General features: G+C 42.0%; 1 protein-coding gene across 4 annotated transcripts in view; it reads left to right on the top strand.

Moving 5' to 3' along the window:
• PPARA (peroxisome proliferator activated receptor alpha) overlaps positions 1-27,893 on the top strand; it is a 264,838-nt gene that overhangs the window by 66,618 nt on the left and 170,327 nt on the right. The window contains exon 2 of one of the 4 annotated variants that reach the window (XM_085652416.1): positions 6,657-6,732. The exons of the other annotated variants lie outside the window; for them this stretch is intronic. The gene's annotated coding sequence lies outside the window, so the exon portion shown is untranslated. The remainder of the gene's footprint in view (positions 1-6,656; positions 6,733-27,893) is intronic. 4 annotated transcript variants of the gene reach the window in all.

Here is a 27,893-nt window from a genome sequence, read left to right as displayed (position 1 = left end):
TGGCCGCCAGGGTCCTGCCGCCGGTGTCGCTGGGAAGCCGGAGTCCAGCGGTGCCTCGGCGCTGGCTACGAGGCCGGGCCTCCCTCCGGGCGCGTCGCGCCGCAGGCCAAAAGCCGGGGCCTCGAGTTGGGCAGGTAGCGGCTGCGGAGCTCCAGGGGCGAGGCGCCGAGCCGCCGCCGCCCGTCGCAGCCGCTGTGGTGAGTCGTACGAGGTCCCCGGAGTCCGCGAAGCCGCTCTTGTGGGGCACCAGGCCTGGGGGAGCTGGGGGGGTCTCACGGGCGATCCCCACAGCGCGGATATGGATCGGATTTATTGGGACACCAACGGTCCCGGCGGAGCTCCGGAATCAGGTGGCCATTTCTCACGGCGCCTGGCCACGCCCCCTCTTCACCTCTGTTAAACAGTACCAACACTGGCAGTTGAACATTCTTCAGACTCTGCCTACAGAGGGTTGTGCTTTGAACTGGGTATCCCACGACCGTGTATTATTAATCAGGGGTGTGGAATTTAATAAAATATCTACTTGTCCATGGGGCAGGTTGCTTAAAGAAATCTACTTGTCCTGTAACAAAATCCACTTGCCCCTTTGGTGCCATATAGTGCAGTGACAAATTATGGCAGCAATCTCATTATATAATAGCTCTGATATAGCCTCTCTGATTATGCCAGGGCTCATACTATAGTAGTGTTTGCCTCCATGCAATCCCCTTATGATGCCACATTTCTGAAAATCTACAAACTGTGGTGGAAGGGGTTGGTAAGCAGTAGTTCCAGGGTTAGAATGCCCTTTTGAGTTGGTGCAAACCTACTAACTTGCATGTTTTAGGGGTTTTCAACAACTCTTCTCTAATCTTTTCCCATAGTGAGAAATGTTAAAACTTTAATCCCGACAATGGCAGACGTAAACTTTCTTCCAAAGATGGGAAAAAAGTGGTTGGAGGGAAAGTGAACTTGCAAACACTCAGATTTTCGCATGGGCAAATCTATATATGCACATTTGCCCATGCTAAAATGCAGTTCACAAATATTTTCTAGGAGTACTATTTCTTGTCCTACTTCTGTAAATTCTTGGGAAATCCCGAAAGCCGTATAGCTTCACTTAATGCAAGGACATGTACCATGGGTGCACTTTTGAGACTTTCTGTAATAATTTGGTCCCTAATTTGGTCTGGCGTTGATCGTGACTTTTTGTGTTTATTAAAATTCTGTCTCTCTCTGTATCGGTGGCTTCACTGTGAGTGACAGCATTCTTCTATTTCACAAGGAGCATATCGGCACACAAAGTAGTTTTGTTCAGTGCCCGTAACTACTGTGGCAGTGTGTGCTTTTTGAGGCCAAAAAACAATTTTAGCTTTTGCCATTATTTGTTATAATGGTGAGGGCCCAGCAGCTCCCACACCAATAAGGTTTTACAAAAACCATGCCAAAACAAGTCACACATTGGCAAAAATAAAAAGCTGACCACCAATTTCAGACCTACTGGCTTTGCCAATGCTTGTTTATTTTTGTTTCCCATAACCTTATTGAAACTGGTTACATTGATTTTCCATTATGAATATTTTTGGGAAGTACTAGCATGCATCAACACATGTTACTAAATGATACTGCAAAACAATGGTACCTGAAACTTTACAGTAGTTTAGCAAAATGTTTTTTTATCCTGCTTTCATTTTTTCAAGCTTATGCAAATATTTGCATCAAATTAGAGAGCATTCTGGAAGCATTATACATAGCCTCATATTGCTAAACTTTCAAAACGTGTGTACACATTTTAATACTGGAACCACTGTCAGTAGTGCAGTTGGAGCTTACAACATTTACTTAGAGCGCTCACCCTAATATTAAAGGCTTTCAATTAATGAACCATATATACAAGTTTGAACAGCATTAACATATGGGCAAAAATATTACCTTGATTGCAGACAGTGCCCTTCCCTTATCCATAATGTGGTACTGCAAGCTGGCAGCCAAAGGGTTTGTGCTGCAGGGGGTTGGGGCTACTTGTCCAAATGACAAAATACACATGAAAACGTGTTTCCCTTGAACCTGGGCGTCGGACTATAGGAATTCCACATCCCTCATTAATAGTGACAGGTCATTGAGTTTTAGGACTCTGGTTGAAGGTCTTGCCAAAAGCATTTAATATCTGTCTTGGTTAAGTGTATTATCTATTGCCTGCCATTCTATTTTGTGAGTGTGTTAACATAGTTTATAGTGGTGTTGGGGAGTCCTGCTATAGTTAACTGGCCTATCTTGGCTGTGTTGGGTGGGTGTAAGTAATTCATTTTTATCGTGCCCGGTTGATTGGTTGCCATGGAAGTATTGGGTTGAGTGTGTGCTGTTGTGATCAGTGGGATACCCAACGAGGGGACGACTCTGGGATTTGTTGAACATATGGTGTTATAATATTTTCTATTGCATATTTTGTAGTGTTGATTCTATGTGCTTAGTGCTATTAGTATGGCATGGATACTCAACTATAGGGCATGTGTGTGCAGCTTTAGATGTCTGATGTATGTTCTGTTTAATGTGTTATGTCTGATGATTTGGAGTAGATTTTGTTTTTGTGGAAAGAAGTAATCGAGCACATAACTGCCCATGTAGAGTACCTGTTCCTGGAAGTGCAGTAATCTCGCCTAAGTAATTCCATACTTAAAAGTTACGATCGCTATAATTTTGGGATGCAGAATTACTTACCAGTGCAGAGCAGCAACCTCACTGATCCTCTTGATTTTCTTGAGGATTGTCCGATTTCAACTTGATCCCCTGTGAAATGGGGAATTATTGTTGGAATTGGTATTATCACACCCAATTCCATCTGGAGTTCCATTGTTGCCCAGATTTCCACCTTGGAATTTCACCAGCAATTTTCTGGTAAAATTACTGAGAGATTAAAGGATGAAAGTGAGCTTTTACAGTTGGAGCTGAAATCTTGCTTAAGCCGTTCACTTCTGTTACTGGCAGAATCATGATTTCCTTCCCACTTGGAATGGAGGCCTGTAGGGCATGTCTCCTCTGTGTTGGAGGCCTGTGCAGTCTTTCTGTATAACATGTTGTTTAAGATGTTCAGTTGGGGTAAGTGTTATTGGTCTAATAGTCAATTTAGTAGCATACCTGCGCCAGGTTGGATGCGTACTAAGTGTTCTGTTGAAAGTGTTCTTTTAGATTTTGAGCAGTGATTTGTGAGGGTGGTGGGAGTGAAAATCCAATTGTCCTAGGCAAAAAGACCTTGTACAGTAATTTAGAATGATGAAAGTGAAAGGATATGTTAATTGTAATTTCATATAAAGAAAGGGCAGAAAAGTGATTTTTAGGTGCATAGTGTTGTATTGGTCTTGTGCTCACTCGTGGCATCTCTTGGAACTCCTGGTTTCGAGTTCTTTGAATGCTAGCCTACGTCACGCCGGCCATCTTGGATTGGGCCAAGTGCACTTTAAAGGGCTAATTGAGCGGAAAGTGACACGCTCATCCACTTAATATCTTTCACATGTCGTGGTCCGGCGTAAACAAACGTGCAACGGTGACACACATACCTACATAAAGGTTATTGAAAAGAGTGTTATTATCAAGGAAAACATTGAGATCTACTGGAACGTACTGGTGGGAGACGGGTGGACTTAGTACTAACAGCAAGTCCCAGAGACACAACAACCAATGTAACTACCCTGGAAAAAAGCAATGTTAAGTCACGCTGATGCACAAAATGGATTCATATGTAATATGGTTGACATGCAGTGTGTTAATTTGTACGCAAAACCCTAATAAAAAAATTTAAACAAAAAACCAAGGAAAACATTGAGGCTTAAAACAGCTTTATGGTGACGCGCATACCCGCAGTTGTGTATTATAGCGTGTCATTTATTCAAAGCTATACGGTAAAAGGATATATTTTACAGAGACAATCACACTTACATTTTCCTTCTCACTTTATTGGAAGTATTTACCAAGCTAGACAGTGCATCATTTGGAAGTTTTCATTTTTTGTATTTTGGAGATACTTGCGTAGTGTGACAACATGGTGTTGAGTAAAGGAATCCACAATCCAAGATGATTAAAAGGATTTATTCATGAGATAGGCATCGACGGAGCACACCACCTTCAGTCCTTCTCCCTGGCTCACCGCAGATCAGAATGCTGGTTGTCAGGATGAACGACTTAAGTATGGAACATATATTTAAAAGCAAACATAGCAAACAGTGGAAAACATTCCTCGCGCGTAGGCACGAGGTGCACAGCTAACTTAAAGTTACACAACTAACTTAAAGGGAACACAACATATCTTCCCCCTTAATAAATATACAAAAGAATACAATAAAATAAGGTTACAAGTAATCATAAAATAAAAATAACAATTCAATTAGATTGGTCATCACAAATCTAATCTTCTAACCATTTTGGTTTAGTGCGCGTGCGTGCAGAGCGATCACAAACATCATCAATACAAATATCAGTTGTAACTGCTGCTGCACTGTTATCATCACCAGTAACAGTTGTGTCAGTCGTAATTGCTGTTGCACTATTATCATCATCGGTAACATTGGTTGTATCCACTGAAATACCATTGTCAACCACTGTTCCAGATGCTTCAGCACTAACACTAGTATCAACCATGCTGCTCTCCACAAAGGAAGATTCAACAGCAGAGTAACCACCAGTGCCAGCAATAGAAGACTCCTCAGCAGCATGACAATTAACATTGGTATCAGTATGAACAATAGACTGAGTGATATTGGTACTGTTAGAATCACTGCAAATAAGATCATCATCAATAATAAAATATTGAGATGCTTTTCTTGACAAAGCAGGATCCTCAGTTTTTTTGTATAAATGAATTTCACTTTTAAGAACTGCAATGTGTTTCAAATTCCATACCTTTCCATCATTTAATTGCACAGCATTGCGAAAAAATTTAATAATTTTCATAGGTTCAAAATACTGACTTTCCCCTTTCTTCACCTTCAAAGGTTTTTTTAACTTTGACCCAAGTACCCACGCTAATGTCACATGGTTTGACATTATGTTTAAGGTCATACACCTCCTTGTTTTTAAGGTGCTTGTTCTCAATTCTAGACCTTAGGACATCCATGGATACACAAGGTTTGTGAACATCAAACATCCATTCTGGATTACATTTAGTGCGAACTGTTCTCCCTCTCATAACCTCAAATGGTGATACCCCTAAAACATCATATGTAGAGGTTCTATACGTCCAAATAGTCTTGAATAATTGCAACTCCCAATCACTAGTGTTACTAATTGCAGATTGTATGGCATTTTGTAATACTCTGTTAAAGTGTTCAATCATGCCATTTCCACTTGGGTTGTACAACGATGTAGTACAATGTCTTATGCCAACTTTATCAAAGTAATTTTTTGCAATTTTAGAAGTAAATTGGACACCGTTGTCACTAACAAGTAGTGCAGGAAGTCCCTCACCAACACAATCCAGAAATGTAATAACTTCTTCAGAATTAACTCTATCAACAATTTTTAAGACTGGCCACCTTGAGAATAGGTCAATTACGACTAACACATATTTGTTCTGAGAACCAATGGGTTCCATTACATCCATAGCCACAGTATGCCATGGTGATTTAGGAATTATTGGTTCGGCCATAGGCGGTTTAAGAGTAACAAGGGTTTTATCTGAATTTGCACACCATACACAAGTCCTAATGGACCTCTCAATAGCTAAATCCGTTCCTGGCCACCAGTACCATTTGCTTTATTCTTTGCTTAGTTTTAACTACACCACCATGTCCTTAATTACACACTTTTATAATATCATCTCTGAGTTGTGAAGGAGGAATGACTCTGTCTCCTCTCTTGATATTCCCATGTGATATAGAAAGTTCATCACGAACCTCCCACAATTGTCTAAATTCATCTGGCAATTTACTTTTAGATGGCCAACCATTAGTAATGAAAGTAAACATTTTCTGCAATACATTGTCCTTCTCATAAAATCTTTTCCATTTATTTTTGTCAATGTTAGGTAAACCTTGATCATGACCAATGCAACTTGAATATTCTCCCATTCATGGTCAGAACTGTCTAACAAATTAGCTGGCATACGTGACAGAAAATCTGCCACTACATTCTCCTTACCAGGGGCGTAAACAATTTTGTAGATGTAGTCTTGCAATCTTAATGACATCCTAGCAATCCTAGGAGAACTATTAAATAAACCTTCAGTGGTCAAAAGTTTTACCAACGGTTTGTGATCTGTGCGAAGAATGCATGGCCTACCCCATACAATGCCCTGAAGTGTTCAAGAGACCAGATGCAAGCCAAGGTTTCTTTTTCTATTACGGAAAATTTCTCTTCGTTTGGTGAAAGAGCACTAGAAGCATAAGCAATGATGAATTCCTTTCCCTCCTGATTGACCTGGGAAAGTACACCACCCAAACCTTTGTTGCTTGCATCTACAGTGATATAATTCTTGAGTTCTGGATCAAAAGCACTTAAGGCTGGTTCATCAGAAATTGATTTCTTAATACCCTCAAATTCTTTATCACAGTCAACAGACCAATTGAACTTATTTTAGTTTTTGAACAATTGGCGGATGTTGAAAATCTTACTTGAGAAATTATGTACAAATTTGGAGTAGAACTCCACCAACCCAATAAATGAACGAACTTCATCTTTATTCTTAGGATGAGGAGCGTTTAACACAGAATCCACCAAGGAAGGTTTGGTAGATACTCCCTCACCGCTGATGACATGTCCCAAGTAAGTAATGGACTTCACAGCAAATTTACATTTCGTGTGTTCAACTGTTAAACCTTCTTGTTCCAAAACACTTAAAACTTTCTTGAGCATACATTCATGTTCTTGTCTGTCTTTTCCAAAAACTAAAATGTCGTCTTGAAAACATCGTACTTTGTTAAATTTACTGAAAAGTTGATGCATCAATCTTTGAAAAATCGCCGCAACAGAGGCAAGCCCAAAGGGTAAACGTTTATACTGAAAGCACCCTGAAGGAGTTATGAAAGCAGTTAAGGGTTTACTGTCATTAGTGAGAGGAATTTGATGATAGGCAGCAGATAAGTCTATAGTAGAAAACCAATTTGCATCCTTAATTAAACTAAGCATTTCAGAAATTTTGGGCAGGGGAAACTTATCTACAACAATATTGTTGTTCAAGTGTCTCAAATCGATACAAAGCCTCAATTTTCCATTACGACGTCGTGCGACAACAATCGGAGAAATCCATTGCGAGGATTCAATAGGTTCTATTATATCAGCTTTAACAAGTTTCTCAAGCTCCAAATCCACCTCCTTTCTTAATAAAATAGGTATGTTCCTAACCTTGTGAATGTTTGGGCAAGCATCAGGTTTTACAACTATCCTGTGTTCAAAATCAGTAACCCTACCAATTTCCTTACAGAATACTTTTGGGAACAAATTCAAAATATCCTTGCACAAATCTGTATTGTCATCTAATAATATGACAGGATCATCACTATTAGGGTTAAGTATTATACCTAGGTTTCCTTGATCTTTCCAGCCAAGTACTAAAGGGCCCTTTTTTGACACACATAGTTTCCCAAATGATTCTCTTCCTTTGAATCTAAATAAAAGAGAGTGATAACCTACCATATCTATCTTCTCCTCTGAGAAACCTTCAGGTGACTATCAGGTGGAAGTAAATCATTTCCTAATTTGTCTACAAATTTACTTAAAAACCAAAGGAAATGATGGACGGAGTGTTGAACATTGCAAGCACTCACCCCCAGTCAACTGATCTGGGTTTAATCCATCACCGTTATTTAGCCCACTCTGCCACCCCAGTTCAGACATGGCCATATGCAAATCAGTCTGACCCTGTGCCTCATGGGAACAGTGCAGCCCGAACTGCCAAGCCATGTCTTCCCTGGACCGGAAACAAGCTTCCTAGGACCAGTTTCTGGCATTTCAGCCGTCTTCAGCCAGGCTTGCTTGAATCCAGTGGCAAAGTGAGCAAGGGACTCACGTCTGAGCATACTCTGCCAACTTATGGCGAACACAGCAAAAACCAAAGGAATGGATTAAACCCAGATCAGCTGGCTGGGGGTGAGTGCTTGCAATTTTGAACACTCCGTCCGTCATTTCCTTTGGTTTTGCTTTGTTCGCCATAAGTTGGCAGGGTATGCTCAGACGTGAGTCCCTTGCTCACTTTGCCACTGGATTCAAGCAAGCCTGGCTGAAGACGGCTGAAATGCCAGAAACCGGTCCTAGGAAGCTTGTTTCCGGTCCAGGGAAGACATGGCTTGGCAGTTCGGGCTGGACTGTTCCCATGAGGCACAGGGTCAGACTGATTTGCATATGGCCATGTCTGAACTGGGGTGGCGGAGTGGGCTAAAGAACGGTGATGGTTTTAACCCAGATCAGTTGACTGGGGGTGAGTGCTTGCAATGTTCAACACTCCGTCCGTCATTTCCTTTGGTTTTGCTTTGTTCGCCATAAGTTGGCAGGGTATGCTCAGACGTGAGTCCCTTGCTCACTTTGCCACTGGATTCAAGCAAGCCTGGCTGAAGACGGCTGAAATGCCAGAAACCGGTCCTAGGAAGCTTGTTTCCGGTCCAGGGAAGACATGGCTTGGCAGTTCGGGCTGGACTGTTCCCATGAGGCACAGGGTCAGACTGATTTGCATATGGCCATGTCTGAACTGGGGTGGCGGAGTGGGCTAAAGAACGGTGATGGATTAAACCCAGATCAGTTGACTGGGGGTGAGTGTTTGCAATGTTCAACACTCCGTCCGTCATTTCCTTTGGTTTTGCTTTGTTCGCCATAAGTTGGCAGGGTATGCTCAGACGTGAGTCCCTTGCTCACTTTGCCACTGGATTCAAGCAAGCCTGGCTGAAGACGGCCGAAATGCCAGAAACCGGTCCTAGGAAGCTTGTTTCCGGTCCAGGGAAGACATGGCTTGGCAGTTCGGGCTGGACTGTTTCCATGAGGCACAGGGTCAGACTGATTTGCATATGGCCATGTCTGAACTGGGGTGGCGGAGTGGGCTAAAGAACGGTGATGGATTAAACCCAGATCAGTTGACTGGGGGTGAGTGCTTGCATTGTTCAACACTCCGTCCGTCATTTCCTTTGGTTTTACAAATTTACTTACCCAAACATCTTCATTTACTATTGTGTATGGGGATCCCGAATCTGCATATACCTAAACATTAACACCACCAAAAGATATTAAGCACAATGGTTTCTTTTTGTTATCTGCTATCTTATCAATAATATTTAGCAAAAATAATTCTCTAGCTTCATAATCACTGCTACTAGTATTCTCAGTATCTGTGATTATATGAGAAGAGAATTTTTTGACTAAATGTTCTTCATCATCAGAACTAGTCTCATTCCATCAACACATTTCACTTTTGCAAACTTTTTTTTGTGACATACTTTGGCATAACGTCCTACAACATTACAATTTGAGCTTCTTTGTTTCAATGCGGGACAAAATTTGCTAGAAGCTAAATGTGAACTACTATCACAGAGATAACATTTAACATTCTCATTCTTTTTGGATGAATCATATTTTAACGACTTAGAATTAAACTTTCTGTTCTTGTCAGTAGGGTTCTCTTTAATTTTGCTGACAGTAACTTCGGTTTTGTCTTCCACTTTAGATTCTTTTTTAAGTACTTTCGCACTGCAACTGGATAATTCTGCTTTTCTTACAAGATAGCTTTTAATTCCGCATCACCATTAATTCATAAACGGTCCTGAATGGATGGGTCTCTGGTGTGCATAACCACTTGGTCTCTTATCGATAGTTTCATTAGGTTCTTGCCTTCTATGAAAAAATGTTTACGTGGTTATACCAATGCAGACCTTGGGAGCGAAGTAATTGTCAAAATCTTTCAATATAGACAAAAATTCATTTGTATCACCACTAACTGCTCCCTTCTGCATTCGACCATAAGCTTTTAACCCTCCAGTACCAACAGAATGTAAGAAAAGAGTTTTTTTTCTGTCTGCTGACATTTTGTTGTCTTCATCAATAGTTTTGATGAAATTTAAAAAATATGCCTTCCATTCCAACCATTTAATGCAAGGCTCAATTCCTGCAGGCCAGAAAGGTTGAGGAGGCTGGATAGTGAAACTTTGTGAAGCCAAGACGAAAATAAAATATTTTGTTGAGGTACAATGAAATAATATATAATAAAAAAAAGATCTTCAAATACTCAATAAATGAGTTCAATGTACAGTACCAGTTGTGGCGTGCGGTGAATAAAGATGACGGTGTGAGTCTGGAACGTTGAATCACCAACTTTGCGATAATTCAAAATGGCGTCACGTAAATACTCTTGTACGTGACTCCTAATGACGAGGAGACGTTGAGGACTGACGTAATGCGGTAGCGTAATGATGTGTGCTACCGCTCCGTAACATCAAACGTAAGCGATTTGGCTCAGGCGTTCGTTCGCGGCTCGCACTACCAACTCGTGCGTGATGTCCGTTTCAAAAGATGCTTTGCTGAAAATTGACCGAATTGCCAATTAAACAACCTTGAGAAAGGATCCAGCACAGAAATCAATTCCTAAGACACTGCTCATTCACGTGTGGAGCCCGTCACAAACGCTATGCCGAAGGAGCAATTCAATGACACTGCCAAAATAAGTTCCTCGAAGTGAAAATCCGATACAGAAAGAAATCCTCGAAGAGTAGAAACAAAACAGGTTTGTTGAAAACTGTACACTTTTTAAATCCAGAAATTTGAATTTAATGTAAAATTCCATCGAAAATGTGGGTTCTGTATGTCGATGCCTGTAGGAAACCGTCGTCAATTTTGTTGAGTAAAGAAATCCACAATCCAAGATGATTAAAAGGATTTATTCATGAGATAGGCATCGACGGAACACACCACCTTCAGTCCTTCTCCCTGGCTCACCGCAGATCAGAATGCTGGTTGTCAGGATGAACAATTGAAGTATGGAACATATATTTAAAAGCAAACATAGCAAACAGTGGAAAACATTCCTCCCGCGTAGGCACGAGGTACACAGCTAACTTAAGGGTACACAACTAACTTAAAGGGAACACAACACATGACTACAATGAATCCTCCAACCCCGCAACATTTTATGGTAAAAGATGATGAAATAAATAATTTAAAGTGGGAGGAGTGGAAAGACTATTTCATCAATTATTTTGACACTTTTGCAGGTGAGGAAATGGCCGGAAAGAAAATACTTCTACATTGCGTGGGTCCTGGTGGACTTAAGGTGTACAGTTGTATGGAAAGAAAAACGCATTTAAGGAGACAAAGGGAACTTATTTACACAAGCATTGGCAGGCTTATATGCATATCTCGCTCCTACTGTTTGCAAGGCTATTGACAGATATAATTTTTACCATCGGAAGCAGGGTCCAAATGAAAGGATTGAATATATTTGTGGCTGCATTAATGAAGTTAGCTTTATCTTGCAAATTTGAATTAGTGTGTGACCAGGTGATCATGCACTTCAATAATCCTAGTTTGCAAGATAAATTGTGGATCCATGGAGATTCAAGTCTACAAGAGGTCACATCTATTATTCGCTAACATAACGTACGTCAAAGTGTGCTAAAGCAGTTAGTGTCCACCTGTAACAAATATGGTCGTGAGGACATGGTTAAAATTATAAAGTAAAAAGGGTACCAAAAAATTATCCAGGAAAGTGCTAAGAAAGATGAAAAGATTGTGGGGAAACAAAATGTCAGAACCAAAGTTTCTGAGTTAAAAAGAAAACAGTGTTACAGGTGTGGGAGCATTTCTCATTTAGCATATGACAAAAGGTGGCCTGCATTGAATCAGAAGTGCGCTAAATGTGGAATAATAGGCCACTATGCACGGGTGTGTCGCAGATCTAAATTTGTCAAGTGTGTGGTGGAAGAGTTTAACCAAGAGGAAGTACAGTCAGGCTCTGACAAGGATAGTCCCCAAGTTCTCTGCATATGTGAAAGTGAGAAGGAAGTTGGATTGTATGGGGTTATTGCGGGTGGAGTCCAGGTGACACTAGTAGCCAATTCAGGGTCGCCCTACACCATTATTAACTAAGACACATTGGTGAATTTATTCTGCAAAAAATTGGGCACACATTTGGGTAAACAGGACATTCATCCTGTGAGTTTCACAGGAGAGCCTATCAATTTGGTGGGTTTCCGGAAGTTGGCGTTTGAATTTAAAGGGAGAGCTGTTGAATGTAAACTGTATGTGTCAATTTCAGGTTCATGTGTTTTGGGATGGTGGGATGAAGGAGAGTTAGGCATTCGACTTGATCCCAACAGTTTTGATTCAGTGTTAAGCGTGTGTAACAAAGGAGGGGTGAACAATGATATAGTAAAGAAATTTCCGTCAGTCTTTACCGGGACGGTGGGAGAACTGAAAGGTTTTGCTCATAAACTTGTTTTACAGGGGGATGCCCGGCCTTGTGTACATAAAGTGAGGAAAATTCCTATGAAGAAAAAGTGATCAAAGAATTAAACAAGTTGGTGGAGAGTGGGTTGATTGAACAGGTGGACTCATCGGATTGGGTTGCATCCCTCGTTGTTTTATGAAAGGCCAATGGTCGCATCTGCTTTTGTGTGAATCTAAGGGAGCTAAATAAGAAGACTTTTGTTGGCATGTTTCCGTTACCTAGAATCGGTGAGTTACTCTCAGTCACTAAGGGAATGGAGTGGTTCTCTATGATTGATTTAACGTCAACGTACCACCAAGTTCCTTTACATGGCAGCAGTAAATATCTTACCTCATTTATTACACTGATTGGGATGTTTCAATTTAAGTGTGTTCTCTTCCGATTGGCCTCAGCTACTGCCATGGTCCAACATTTGATGTTCCAACTGTTCAAAGATAAGAAAAATATCATCTTCTTCCGAGATGAGTTTTTGATAATAGGAAGGAATGTGGAAGAACATAATGGGATTTTGGTGGAAGTTTTAAAAATGTAGGAACATTACAGTCTAACGGCCGAGGAGTCCAATTGCAAATTTGGTAGGCACACTGTTACATACTTGGGCCATGAAACTAGTTCCAAAGGCATTAGCCCGAAAGCTGAGTTAATTGATGCCGTAAGAAGGGCTCTGGTGCTAATGAACAAGGACAAAGTGAGAACTTTCTTAGGGTTAGTGGAATTCTACTCGAAATTTGTGTGTAATTTTTCTGATAAGATGTATACCATTTGCTAGTTATTGAAGAAAGGATGCAAGTTTGACTGGACAAAAGATTACCAGTGCAGTCTGGAGACTGTTAAGAATGACATTTGTACTGCTCCTGCCCTTCTAGGATTTGAACCTAAACTTAGGAGTATTATTACCACAGATGCAAGTGGGAAGGGATTGGTTGCAGTGCTTTCTCAGATACAGGAGGACGGCACAGATGAAAATGCTTGTTCTATTTGTTCTCCTCTCTTTCTCGCCTTCTCCTATTCTAGAACCTATGCTCTCTATTTTTTCGGTACTTCCCATTATTTTATATTCTCTCCCTAGCACCCTTCGTCATAGACCGAGTATGGCAACTGAAATTTTCTTTTGGCTGCACATGGCCATGAACAGCAGCTGCGACCTTTCTTAGGACAGTGAGCTTTTTGCTGTTCTCCAGTCCCAGAAGCCTACCATCCAGGGGAACTTCTGGAACTAGACTAGTCCCCTATGACCGTGGAACAAAGACGTTAGTGCAATGTTGCCAATTCTTGTTGGGACATCAGTCTGCATGGATTTTGTGGGTTTTACCTGCTTTAGGGCAGAGGACAAGAAGCGCTATCACTCTCCTCCTGAAACCACCCATCCTTAGCAAAAAGAGAACCAGTCTCCGAGCCTTCTCCGGCGCTGCCCCAAGGTTATGGAACTCTCTTCCACCAGAAAGACGCAGAATCTTTTCAACGACTGCTTTCAAACTGGAAGCCAAAAGATTCCTAATGAACACATTTTTACCTTAACTTGGGCTAGGATCACTTGCTTGAAATCATTGTTCCTACAACCATTGTAGCTTCATGTGATGCTGCTCTTCTTTACCGCATTGTGTGTCCCCCTTCGTAGCCCGTTCTATTCCTGTTTATCGTAATACTCTCCTTGATTCACTTGTCTGAGAAACATGTGAGTATTCCTGTTTTGTATTCCTACTTGATGTCGATATTGGATCTATGCTCTTCTTTTCAGCATTGTGTACCACCTTTCGTAGCCTGCTACATACCCGTTTATTGTACTACTCTCCTTGACTCATTTGTCTGGGAATTATGCGATTATTTGTCTGGGATTTATGCGATTATTCCTGTTGTGTATTCTTACTTGTTGTCGATATTGGATTTATGTCCTTGTAAAGCACTCTGATATCCTTCGGGATCTTGTTCGCGCTATATAAAACTGTCTAAATAAATTTTTTTTTAAATGGTGTTATCGTTTTTGCGTCACGTGCACTCACCCCGACGGAGGAGAAGCACTCCATCATTTAAAGAGAGACATTGGGGTGTGTGTAGGGATTAAAACATTTTAGGCAATTTGCCTGGACACAATGGTCACAATGAGAACTAATCACAAACCTCTTACCAAGGTTCTTACGTCACAGGGGTTGAGTAATGTTTCCCCTAGGATTTCTAGGTAGTCTATGCCATTGTTGGACTATGTTTATAATGTGCATTATGTACCAGGAGTACGCAATAGAATAACCAATTTTTTAAGTAGATCGACTTTGCCTGTTTCTGAGGAAGTTTAAAGTGAATGGGATGACTGTTTAGTCGCAATGATTTTTTAGTGGAGAATTACTGTGTGTTAGTCATGATGAGTGAGCTGCTGGCAGAAGTCTGGATGAGGATTTGTGTACGGTGATAAAACATTTGAGGAAAGGTTGGCTGGAGAAATATAATTTGAAGAAAGAATCTTATTCCATTTGGAAGTGAAGAACGAGCTATCTGTCAAGGATAAGTTATTGTTGAGAGGTGGCAAACTTATTCCTCCTAAGGAATTCAGAGACAAGGTGGTGGGGTTGTGCCATGAGGGTCACCTTAGCATAGTGAAAACCAAGAGCAGAATGAAACAATCTTACTGGTGGCCAGGGGTTGACAGGGAAATTGAAAATGCCATAAGAGTGTGTAGTATGTTGCAATTCAGATAAAACGATGGCCACATTTAAACCACCTTTACATCCTAATAGAGTTCCCAGTATGCCATCGGAGAGAGTGAGACCAGCGACACATCAGTCAAGATAACATTTGTTATTTAATTTATGAAATTATGCAAGAAATAGTTCAGGTGCTCACATAGAAAAGTGACAACAAGCGTGATGTGATAAGTGAGGGTGACTTTAAAATATATACATCGTATTGACAACATATAGGAGAACTCCTCACAAATAAATTATAAAGAGTGTATGGAGTTCTTGTGAAAGGGGGTTGACGGCGTTTCAATCTCAGTTGTTTGAGATCATCTTCAGGACATAGCAATTGTGAGCTGGCTGAATTCTAACCCCGGCAATGCCTCCATATTTTTATAGAAGATATTGTGTTTAGGTAGTATCAAGTTGTCAGGTGTTGTTTACATGGTCTGTCATGGATTCACAGACACTGTTTGTTAGTTGACTTTAAATTAAGCCTGACTTTATATGCTGGTTGGAAACAGCTGGAAGCTAATCACAAGGCCTTTCCTTTCCCATTCTTAATAACAAATCATTGGCAGTATACAATGTTATCTCTGACCTGTTGCCTGAAGCTGACACGCACTCTTCCTGCTCTCAGAATCGCGCTGTTTCGCAACACCGGAGGACGCCGCCCTGGAGTACCCTAGTGTTTCCTTGCCGCCGCCGCTTACACCACCTACGCGGCCGCTGTGAGCAAGGTAAAACTACAATACCCAGCAACCCTTGCGGGACGAGCCCGCACACGTCACGAAGAAGCGCGCTTGTAGGCGCATAAAGGCAGCGGGAGCCCTGGCAGAGTGGGGGGTTTATCTCTGACCTGTTGCCTGAAGCTGACACGCACTCTTCCTGCTCTCAGAATCGCGCTGTTTCGCAACACCGGAGGACGCCGCCCTGGAGTACCCTAGTGTTTCCTTGCCGCCGCCGCTTACACCACCTACGCGGCCGCTGTGAGCAAGGTAAAACTACAATACCCAGCAACCCTTGCGGGACGAGCCCGCACACGTCACGAAGAAGCGCGCTTGTAGGCGCATAAAGGCAGCGGGAGCCCTGGCAGAGTGGGGGGTTTATCTCTGACCTGTTGCCTGAAGCTGACACGCACTCTTCCTGCTCTCAGAATCGCGCTGTTTCGCAACACCGGAGGACGCCGCCCTGGAGTACCCTAGTGTTTCCTTGCCGCCGCCGCTTACACCACCTACGCGGCCGCTGTGAGCAAGGTAAAACTACAATACCCAGCAACCCTTGCGGGACGAGCCCGCACACGTCACGAAGAAGCGCGCTTGTAGGCGCATAAAGGCAGCGGGAGCCCTGGCAGAGTGGGGGGTTTATCTCTGACCTGTTGCCTGAAGCTGACACGCACTCTTCCTGCTCTCAGAATCGCGCTGTTTCGCAACACCGGAGGACGCCGCCCTGGAGTACCCTAGTGTTTCCTTGCCGCCGCCGCTTACACCACCTACGCGGCCGCTGTGAGCAAGGTAAAACTACAATACCCAGCAACCCTTGCGGGACGAGCCCGCACACGTCACGAAGAAGCGCGCTTGTAGGCGCATAAAGGCAGCGGGAGCCCTGGCAGAGTGGGGGGTTTATCTCTGACCTGTTGCCTGAAGCTGACACGCACTCTTCCTGCTCTCAGAATCGCGCTGTTTCGCAACACCGGAGGACGCCGCCCTGGAGTACCCTAGTGTTTCCTTGCCGCCGCCGCTTACACCACCTACGCGGCCGCTGTGAGCAAGGTAAAACTACAATACCCAGCAACCCTTGCGGGACGAGCCCGCACACGTCACGAAGAAGCGCGCTTGTAGGCGCATAAAGGCAGCGGGAGCCCTGGCAGAGTGGGGGGTTTATCTCTGACCTGTTGCCTGAAGCTGACACGCACTCTTCCTGCTCTCAGAATCGCGCTGTTTCGCAACACCGGAGGACGCCGCCCTGGAGTACCCTAGTGTTTCCTTGCCGCCGCCGCTTACACCACCTACGCGGCCGCTGTGAGCAAGGTAAAACTACAATACCCAGCAACCCTTGCAGGACGAGCCCGCACACGTCACGAAGAAGCGCGCTTGTAGGCGCATAAAGGCAGCGGGAGCCCCCGCGACGCGGGATCGCGCGCGGGTCGGCGCCGGGCTAAGCCCGGGCAAAGGGCGGGCCGTCTGAGGCCGTCCGAGGACGACAGAGGACGGGACGGACCCACACTACTATGACCGTGTCTGAGTGAGTGTTTTATCGAACTTTGTTACACTGGGTACTACTGTCAATTGCTCTAACACAGCTGATACCAAGCAGCAGTGAACTTGAAGTAGATTTGTTAAAGCTGTGCGGTGAATATGCCGAAATCGAAAAAAACTACAAGTGCGAACACTATGGACAATTATATGGTGCAGATCGTTAGTAAAATTAATAACGACAGAAGGGCGTCACTGGGGTTAAATTGTTCTCAAAATGCTTCTGAAAAATCTCCTGTGCCTGCACCTTTGTCTGATTCACTTTTGGCTTCCCCCTTAATGGCTAATACTAGTACCCCAACTGAAATTGATGAGCTAGAGAGTGACATTATTGAACTAAGCACTTATCCAACAGTCACCTCACAACCCATTTCTGATGTAGATTTACACATGGCCGTTGAATTAGTTGAAACCGATCCTTCCATCCCACCCCCCAGAGTCAGGCAAGTTAGAACCTGTAGGAAAAATCAGGTTAAAAGTAATGGCTCCCGCCCAGGGAAAAAAAAGGCTACCTCTGCACCCAAAATTGTGAAGATGGTTGAGGCATCAGAGTCCCATTTTGCTAAATATTCTGAGAATGAATTGTCCAAGAAAATAGCAAACATGATTGATATTAAAATTGAGAGTGTTATTACTCCTCTGGTAGCCAGAATTGATGAATTAATGACAGAGGTAGTCAGATTAAACTCCCTGATAAGTAGACCTGTGGTAGAGGTACCTAGAACTGAGTATCCGGCACTGAGCCACAGTAGTCTGACAGCACCACCTGATAGAGGGGAGCGAAGGGCTACGCAAAATGAGATTGTGAACCCTCCATTCTTGCAATCTACAACTGAGGGGAATACCCAGAAAACACCTAAACCAGGCCTTCCTATTGACCGACTTGCCCAACGTCCAGCGAATGACCAGTTCCAATGTATTGTTGAGGCATTTCCTACTACATTGGTTCTTGCCAATGTACCTAATTTACCTTCTGACAAAATAGAAACCACATCTTCCCTCATTAGTAAATCATTACATTGGTTAACAAAAAATATGAGAATGACTCCTTGGGGAGAGAGACAATTAGCCGGCGAAATCATCATGGCAAGAAGGGTCTCATGGTTAGGCCATAATCCTAAAAAATATGCCGGGGATTGTGTGGTCATTAATTTTTCCAACCTGGCAGTCCTCCCTAATATCCTGCATAATATACTTCCCCCACAACGGAGACATGGCACTATCATCCCCTTAACGCTGCACTATTTCTATTGCAGAAAGAAAGGGGTGGTAAATCAAGCGATGGCGTGGAAAGGGCGAACCCTATTATCTAGTATAGGGGATAGGAGTGACCTTAATAGGATATGGAATATCAACATAGAAAACAGATTTGAGGTCCTGTCAAATCTGAATGACTGCGATTGACTTGATGGGAATGCTAGATTTGAGGCTGTTGCATCTATTTTGCACGATACCTTATCTATCCCCATAGGATCAGCCAGTTGCGATGACAGTATTGTAAAAGGCAACCCCAGCTCTACCCAGTTGGCTGTACAGGAACTTTGTAGATCTGCATTACCCACCCAATTAGGAACTGGAGATATTGAAGTACAGGCACTAATAAATGAATCATTAAGTAATCCAAGTAGCAGGACTGATTATACGAACAGGATTGAAGATGGTATCCAAATCTCACTAATGCTAAATGAGCTTACTAGTTCTATTAAACCTAAGCTTCATTTGTCCGTTTTATCCTGGAACCTTGCAGGAATTGGCAACAAAATGCACTGTCCTGAGTGGTGCATTTTTGTTGACCAGTTCGATATAATATTATTTCAAGAATCGTGGTCAATGGACCCGGTTTATCGCTTGGGTTTCCTTAATTTCTACGTACCTGCTACCAAAAAAGCTAAAGGTCGTCCCTCAGGAGGCTTGATAATTTGGATCCGCCAATCCCTTCGCTGTAAAATCGACCAATTTAGTTCTCAATCTAGCGACATTCTGTCACTAAATATCACCTGGCCTAATGATCAGGGATTGGTTATAGCAAATGTTTATGCTAGAGGGACGGTTGGAGGCTCCTCATCAGACGTAATATCTGTCTTAGACCAACATCTCTCTGTATTACCATCGGAGAAGCCTATCTTAGTAGGTGGGGATTTTAATACGACGTTCGAACCTCTTGGTTCGGAGGATCAGTTCCTAGCAGAAGAAGAAGATAGTAAGTGGGGGGTTCCCCAGCTGGAACTACCCCCGGTCAAGAGGTGGACCGCCATGGCCATTCAATTGAAAGCACTTTGCCTAGAGAGAGGGCTTAGGGCTGCTAATGGACGTACTCGGTCAGATCACCAGGGGGCAAATACGTTCGACAATGGCAGATCCACTAGTCGTATTGATTATTTCCTAGTGGATATAAGGATTTGGCCTAAACTGAACGATATGATCATAATTAAACGAGATGACAGCGATCATAATGCCCTTCACCTGGAATTACAAACCTTTAATGAGCCCACAGAACTAGGAAATAAAGATGGGAAAACTAGCCTGGATGTTGTTGTATCAAACAACATGAGGCATGTTAAATGGGACAGATTTATAGAGAAGCCCGAAGAATTAGAAGATCTTAAAAAAGTGGTAACAGATGAAGTGGATAAATTGTTTACACTAACATCTGGAAACACATTTTTATCATCAATGGATGAGGTCCATACCACTTTTTTTCTAAATCTCCAAAAAAATTTTAAAAAGCCCCTAGTGGGTGGAAAATCCAATAAGGACAAACATCCTATGGCGGGATGGTTCAATAAATCTTGTAGAGCAGCTCGCCAGAGTTTAAGTTTGGCCCTTAGATCAAAAAACATGGATAGTGTGAGATCTGCTAGAAAACTATATAAGTATACACAGCTAAAGGCTAAGAAGGAATGGGACGAGGATCATTGGCAGGATCTGAAAGCAGCTTGCATGTCGAAGGACCAAAAGAAGTTTTGGGCGATAGTAAAATGGGACAGAGGCGGGGTTGCACCATCTCCCCAAAATAATGTGGCAATAAACCAATGGGTTGATTTTTTCAAACCACAATATGCTTCAGCCTCGCAAGAAGGAGAGCACTCACCCCCCCCGGTCATTTATTTTCAAACGCAGGTGTTCACGATTAAAGATATAAATTTAGCATTAGATTGGACGGAATACCTGCGGATGTATTTTTAACTGATAGATTGTCCTGGTGCCAGTATTTCCAATATCTAGCAAATTCTATTGCTATGGGGGCGCCTGTACCCCCCTCATGGAAAGGGGCTGAAATAATCCCAGTTTTTAAGAAAGGGGACAAATCATTACCCAGTAACTATAGACCTATCAGTCTCATAGATTCCGCCCAGAAACTGATAGGTCGATTAGTGCAAAATAGATTACATACCTGGATCGAAGAAAATAACATTCTTTCTCCCTTTCAGGCTGGGTTTAGACCATGCACTAGTTCGGTTGACCAGGTATTTTATTTTTTAGCACTCTACTGGAGGAATGTAAAGCTAACCAATGGGACCCTTTATGCGGTTTTTATAGATTTAAAATCCGCATTTGATCTGGTGCCTCGCTCTAAATTATGGAGGGTTCTCGACGAAGCAGGGATTGCTCCAGAATTACTAACACTACTCGTCCGCTTGCATGAAAACAATTATGCACGAATTAGGTGGGGAACGCAGGGGGAGGTTACTGACACATTCCCTGTAGAGCGTGGTGTCCGGCAGGGATGTGTCCTGGCGCCCACGCTGTTCTCCCTATTTATTAATGGTATTGTAGAACATCTGAGTCGTTCGCCCACAGACGCTCCCGTATTGGCTGGAACCCGCGTACCTGTCCTCATGTTCGCGGATGACACACTGATAGTTTCACGGACACCTAGTGGCCTGCAGAAGGCGCTAAATGCATTCGGTGAGTTTTGTCGAGAACGTGGTCTTGAAATAAACACCTCCAAAACAAAGTTCATGTGCTTAAATAAGAGGAATAATTTTAGAGGTGTTATTAAATTCAATGACACTCCGTTAGAACAAGTAGAAGCATTTACATATTTAGGGATATCCCTCCAGAGTAATATGAAGTGGACAAGCCATATTGATATGGCTGCCCTAAAATTCCATCAGTTAGCGGGGGCAATTGTCTCAAAATATAAAACATCCCTGACCAAACCTATCACTCCAGCCTTAGAGATTTATAACATGAAGGCTATTAGTGCCGTATTATATGGTTCAGAATTATGGGGTTTTGGCAACCTGAAACAACTAAGTCTAGCTGAAAACAAGTTCTTACGTTGCCTAACGGGAGTTCCCCGAAGTACCCCAATGGTTCCATTAGCCTATGATCTGGGCAGGAAAAGAATTGAGGATTTGGCACGATTGCGCCCACTCCTATATTGGAGACGTATCATGGTCACACCGGAATTGGCCCACTATGCTACTGCCCTAAAAGACATTATTAGGGCTGACCAATTTCATTCTATATCATGGCTTAAAGAAATCAGAGACTTATTAATAAAATTAGATCTGGGGCATCTATGGGATGATTCAAATGGGTTAAAATTTCCTCCTAAGTCTGCACTCAAAAAAATGTACTGGGATATGATTACAACATCTGTTATTATTACTGGCCAGAATACCAATCTAACAGGACGATATCTCGACATCAAAAGTATTCCATCTTGTGAGGCTTTTTGGGATTATATAGAGAGGCCTTTTGATAGAAAACTGTATTTTCAGTTTCGAATTGGGACCCTCCCTGTTAAAACATTTACACAGAACTGGCTACCCAACCATGATAATTGTTGTCCTCACTGTCGAGATTTGATTGAAGATGCTGGTCATTTATTATTTGTTTGTCCATTGTATGTCATTCCACGTCGCAGATGGATAAAACCAGTATGTTTAAATTTGGGAATACGTAGATACAAGGATGCCTTGAGGATACTCGAATCTGATTGCACTCAATATTTGGTTATTGCTGTAGCAAAATTCTTGGGGTGGGCCTGGGTTATACGTTCACGCACCCTAAAAATGTTAGAAGAAGGATAAAGAACATCTGACACCAAGGACATTGTTCTATTTTTAGCATAAGCTTGTTTTTAATTGATGTTATCAATTCATCGGAACTATTCGCCAGCATCATGGTTTAATGTATTTTTAAGATTGTATATTGTTTTAAAAATAGTATTTATATTTATTGTTAGGATGTAAATATGCTTTTATGACAATGCTGTCGAATAAAGCTTTGAATTTGATTTGATTACTTCTTCGGTGATGTGCTGTAGTCGTAGCTTTGTGGGTTATCTTAATGATTGGATGTGTTAATTGACTCTAAAAAGAGAGCGCTGGTGGCAAGCACTTCAAGCTGCTTTAACGTTGGATTGTAGGTAGGTTCCTGTCTTTTTGCACATGTTGGTGTGAGTCATATATACATTATGGTTTTTTAATCGCTATTTAAGTTTTGCTGGCCTTATTCCTGCTCTCTTTAATAGTTTCATTTAGTCTCATCTTCCAATAATCTGTGTTTTGTATGGTGGCATGAACTACGGGGCTTAGCCATCAAATGGGAGAAAGGACATTTAAATTGGTAGCATTTGGGTGGTGCTTGATTGGCAATATTGTTTTTATTGACTAGAACAGATATAATAGCACTCTTCCTAGGGTGATCTTATATTATGGTTGATTCATTTATACATGTTTATAATCAAGGTACTAAATATACCGAAAAATGTGTTGATCACCCAAGAATCCATAGCTCAGTGTCATCAGTGGGCAAGTGGAGTGCCTCCCTTTCACGGTTCATTTCTGTTTCTTAGCTCTTTATATGTTACTGATAGTTTAAAATTATCACCTCATTTTTTAAAGCTAAGATGCAAGTCATTCTTCATTTAATGAAGAGCTAACCCAATTTTCTACTGTAATGTACTGATTAAAGTTGGGCTGCCTTTGACTTTTTTTTGGGCCACTTATAGAAAGCTCACTCGGTAGTGTTGTTACACATTTCACTTACAATTATCAATGTACATGTTCCAATGTTTTTGGTGCCTGCAATGCTCATCCGTGGTGCGATGATGAGAAGCCTATTTCATTTATAATTTGCAGATAGCCTGTCCTTCAGCCACTAATTTGAAATCTTTATTAAGTCTGGCAGAACTAACTTTTCAATACCCAAAATACCTCCATTCTCAATGAACTTTGATCAGTTAAGACAAAATTGTATTCTAATTATTATTTATATGAATTACATGCATTGTATTGATCAGTTTTACCCACTAGGGTGTTTTATGTTATAATTGTTGTTGGAATGGGTAAATATGACGTCCATGATTACCATGATGTTTCCAGGCCCGACAACGACCATACTGATAAATATAATGCCAACGCATACCATAACCTGTGTTCATATGAAAATATCAATGCACATAAATACAGTGTCAAAGTATGCCATAATCTATGCCTGCACAATAGTGAGGATACTGGCAGTAGCAATGTATGCCATAATCCATATACAAATGACAATGTTGTTACTTTTAAATGTGATGTCAATGTATGTCATGATCTAGTAATGCATAACCATGTCAACATCTGTAAAAATGATACCAAAGTACGCTAATACAACGGTACACAAGCTATTGAGAATGTCGATTTAAAAACGACAACAGCAACTTCTATGTTATTGTTAGGAGTTCCCTGTCAACCCCGAGTCAGAGATACGTGGTCAGGGAATAAGTTGACCGATCCCACAGACAGATCGATAGTAGCTCCACAAACAAGTTCACCGCAATTGGCCACAATAAAACACATTTGGCTACAGGCTTGTGTATCTCAAAAATACCACTAAGCAAGATCCCCATGTAGGTAGAAACACTCAGCCAATCAGGACACAACATGAACACCACACATAGTAATCACTCATTCCTCATGCCAGACATCTGGACAGATACATACTGGCCCACACTTGCTCTCCCCGAGATCGAGTGCCATCTGTGTCCTTTTCAAGATGCCCAACCCTGTTAATTTACGACTGTAATGCCTTTTAAGAATGCACAAATGGGTTTAAATTTCCGAGATGTGTATAAAACCAGACTTTCCTCGCACGCATTCTGTCGAGACGTTCCCGTCCGTTGCGTTTAATTAAACCAACCTGTTCCTGTTTTGTCAAACGCCTCTTGTTTTTTTTATTTCTTTAAGGTAAATTCATATCCGAACAACAATGTCATTCTCTGTTTGAACATGTATCCGCATAATGCACACATATCCTGGGAATTTGATTTCCATTGAAATGTAACAATGACAATCACTTCATCTAATTTGGGGTTTTCCAATGTCGGTCCTGGAGGGTCTGATGCATGCCAGATTTTGAGCAGATCCACATTCAGTTACTGTAGTGATCTAAAAAATCTGGCATAAATCCAGTCCTCCAGGACAGATATTGGAAAACCCAGATCTAAATCATTGCTTGTTCTCTGTGGTTATTACATATAATCCTTCACAGTTGTGTTCTGCACCAGTCCACATACTACTATTGTATTTTGGGACTTTGATTTTGCTATCATGAATAGAGTTCCCCAAAGAGGACAACCATTATGGGCTGATCGCTAACTTACATTCTCTCCATGTCTACTACTGCGTAACAATGGAGTCCTCCCTGTTTGAATTTCGGAAATCTGTTTCCGTATTGTACTTCATCCTAGGAACTACAGTTCCACATCACCGCTATGGGATGACAGGCACTTTACATTCTCTCTGCCCAGGAGGGCATTACTAGACACTCGTCCCCATTTGAATACCGAAAAATGTTCCTGCGTGGCACTTACATTGTGGGAACTACATTCCCACAGAGATGTTTTGAGGTATGGGCAAAGTGGGCTCTGGCGCAGGGCCCCGGCATTTTAGGGGCACCCTGATGTAGGCAGCTCTGTTCTGCAGAGAGTCTTGCCCTTATTTCCTTAAATAATTCTTAAACAGATTGTTTTATATACCGTTTTCCTTTCATTTATTTTTAATGTAGGTGATGTGTGAGAGTCTGACAGACATTTTGCAGAGAAATGTGTTTGTTTCAGGCAACATGCATAAAAAAGATTTACAGATCAAAACAGGACCTCACATATGCTAAATGGGAGGATGTCACAGAGCAAATTTGTAGTAATATTATTGATCTGCTGCTGTTACAATATTGAAAACACACATCACTATCCCTAAATATTAGATATAAACACATTTAGAATTAGGACCAGTGTGCCTGTGCACTGTCAGTAACCTGCCCAAAGAGGGCATGAAATAGCTGAAACTGGATCATAAATTCGATGCTGTTCCGAACAGGTGCCCCCAAATTCCTTAAGATGTCCCTGCAGTCCCATTTTTGTCATACACACGAAGGTTGCCTGGAATATAGTCATTATTACCTTTATTAGTGGCTCCACAGTGCTCCTTCTAGTACTAATAGGGACTCTAAATAATTCCATAATATGAACGGATGTCTACATAATATTGATCATGATTATTGTACATTTATTATGTTGGTTCCAATACTAATTAATTTTTGCACATACTGAAATATTTTGTTATTCTGGTGTTCTTTAAGTTATGATAAGTTAGTACTCTTTCCTAGATGAGCTCTGCTGTGATGTGTGCGTGAAATTAACAATACACATAATGTACATAGAATAGTACTGATCCATCTCCAGTTTATGAATGTAAGTTTGAAAAACAAATTCAAACATACATCTATCTGCCAGACTACGCTTTTGAAAAAATGATGATTGTAATAGACTGTAGGGCGACCTGGTGTTTTGGAAAGCGGTAACCTGGATGACAAATAAGATATAGCAGTCCTCTAATCACCAGCTCATTAGGTGGATGATTAGAAAATAATTTAGGAATTAGAACTTTTGGGGGCGACTCTGGGGAGGGAGTAGCTGGCTGTAGCTCGCTGTATGCCTCTGTTTGTGTGTTGCAATATAGCATGTCTCTAGCCCATTTCGCCAGGGTAGGAGACGGGCCACGTCCCCAGGACATTGCCACTCTATTCTTTGCAATCAACATTCCCATCTCTACCATGTGACAAATGTCTTTCTTTACCTGTTTCGAGTAGCCCAGCAGGGCTAGTAGAGGGTCCGAAGCTATTGATGTTTCTACAATGGCACTCAATTCTTGGAAATTTAAGCCCCAAAATTCTGCTGTACTCGGGCATAGCCAGGCTGTGTGCAAAAAATCCGGCTGGGGAGGCTCTACATCTGTCGCAATCCGCAGATTCTCACAGTCCATATCTATGCAAACAGGCAGGAGTATAGTACACTCTGTGCAGGTATTTAAAGTGAACAAGCCTATGTCCCCCATTTAGAGAGATTCCCCGTGTCGCCTCACAGCAATAGCTCCACTTATCATCATCTATGGCTATATCTAAGTCGGTCTGCCATTCCAGTTGCGATGTAGTGTAAAAGTTTTTGCAATAGTTTTGAACTGTGCCATAAATGCTAGATACCAGTCCACTAGGTGATTCAGCTTTTAATAGTAATGAGAAAGGTGTGACCTCTGGTGGCTCAGCCATGTCCTCTCCAAGGAGTTCCTGCAAAGTATGCCGAACTCTATGAAATTGAAAACGCACTAATGGTGTGGCATTTTGGGTTTCAGCTCCAATCTCGGCCCATTTACGTACGCATCCATCAAGGAATAGGTCCCCAATTTCATTAATATTGATAATCTTTAACGCCTTAGACACTTCCTTTTCCCCAACAATGGGCAGCCAGCCGCACCATTCTTTCGTGGTACGCGGGGAATATAACGTAGTACTACCTTGTCTCTATACCAGGTCATGCAATGCATGGACGGTAGCATTAATCGAGTCAAGAATACCTGTTCTACGATCGGTACCTTGAAATTATCGAGTTGGGAGTATGGCATGGTAATGCAGCTATCTTCTCTATATGTAGGTGAGGGGGTCCAGTTGTGGGTGCATCCAGTGGTAGGCATGGGAGCTTTGTGCAACTCTATAATAAAGCTCTATATCTGGGGCCCCCAATCCACCCAGGGCATAGGGAAGGGTGAGAATTCCCCATTGGACACAAGGTTGTTTCCCCGCCCATGCCACTTTTATCAGCATTGTTCTTATGGTATTAAAAAAGTGTGACGGAAGGACCATTGGTATATTTAAAAACAGGAACAAAAACCTGGGTAAAATCACCATTTTCATTAGTGAGATACGGCCAATCAGGGACAGAGGAAGGCAAATCCAACGTTCCACCTCCTCCTCCAGTGTGGTGACTGCCCTGCCATAGTTTTAAGTGTTACTTGATAATTGATTACAAAATTGAAAACCCCAAAATCAGTCCCTGATAATTTGGTTCTACTGAAGTTGGACAAATGAACGTCTAGATGATGAAGGCTTAGAAAGGCAGATGTTGTTTTGGAGGAGGCTTCAAATTAATAACTTGAAAATAGAAGGTAGCAATAGCAGTTCACTGCTGTGTCTTGCACATAATAATACCACTCATAGCAAAGGCAATAACCGATTAAACCAAAATAAGTTACTATTATCCCCATCTTTTTGAAAAACGGTTGTCAACCTGCTCACCACTTATTAATA

Source organism: Triturus cristatus, chromosome 4_1 (assembly GCF_964204655.1).
Source record: "Triturus cristatus chromosome 4_1, aTriCri1.1, whole genome shotgun sequence".
Lineage (NCBI taxonomy): Eukaryota > Metazoa > Chordata > Amphibia > Caudata > Salamandridae > Triturus > Triturus cristatus.
This window is presented reverse-complemented; position numbering and strand designations above follow the sequence as displayed.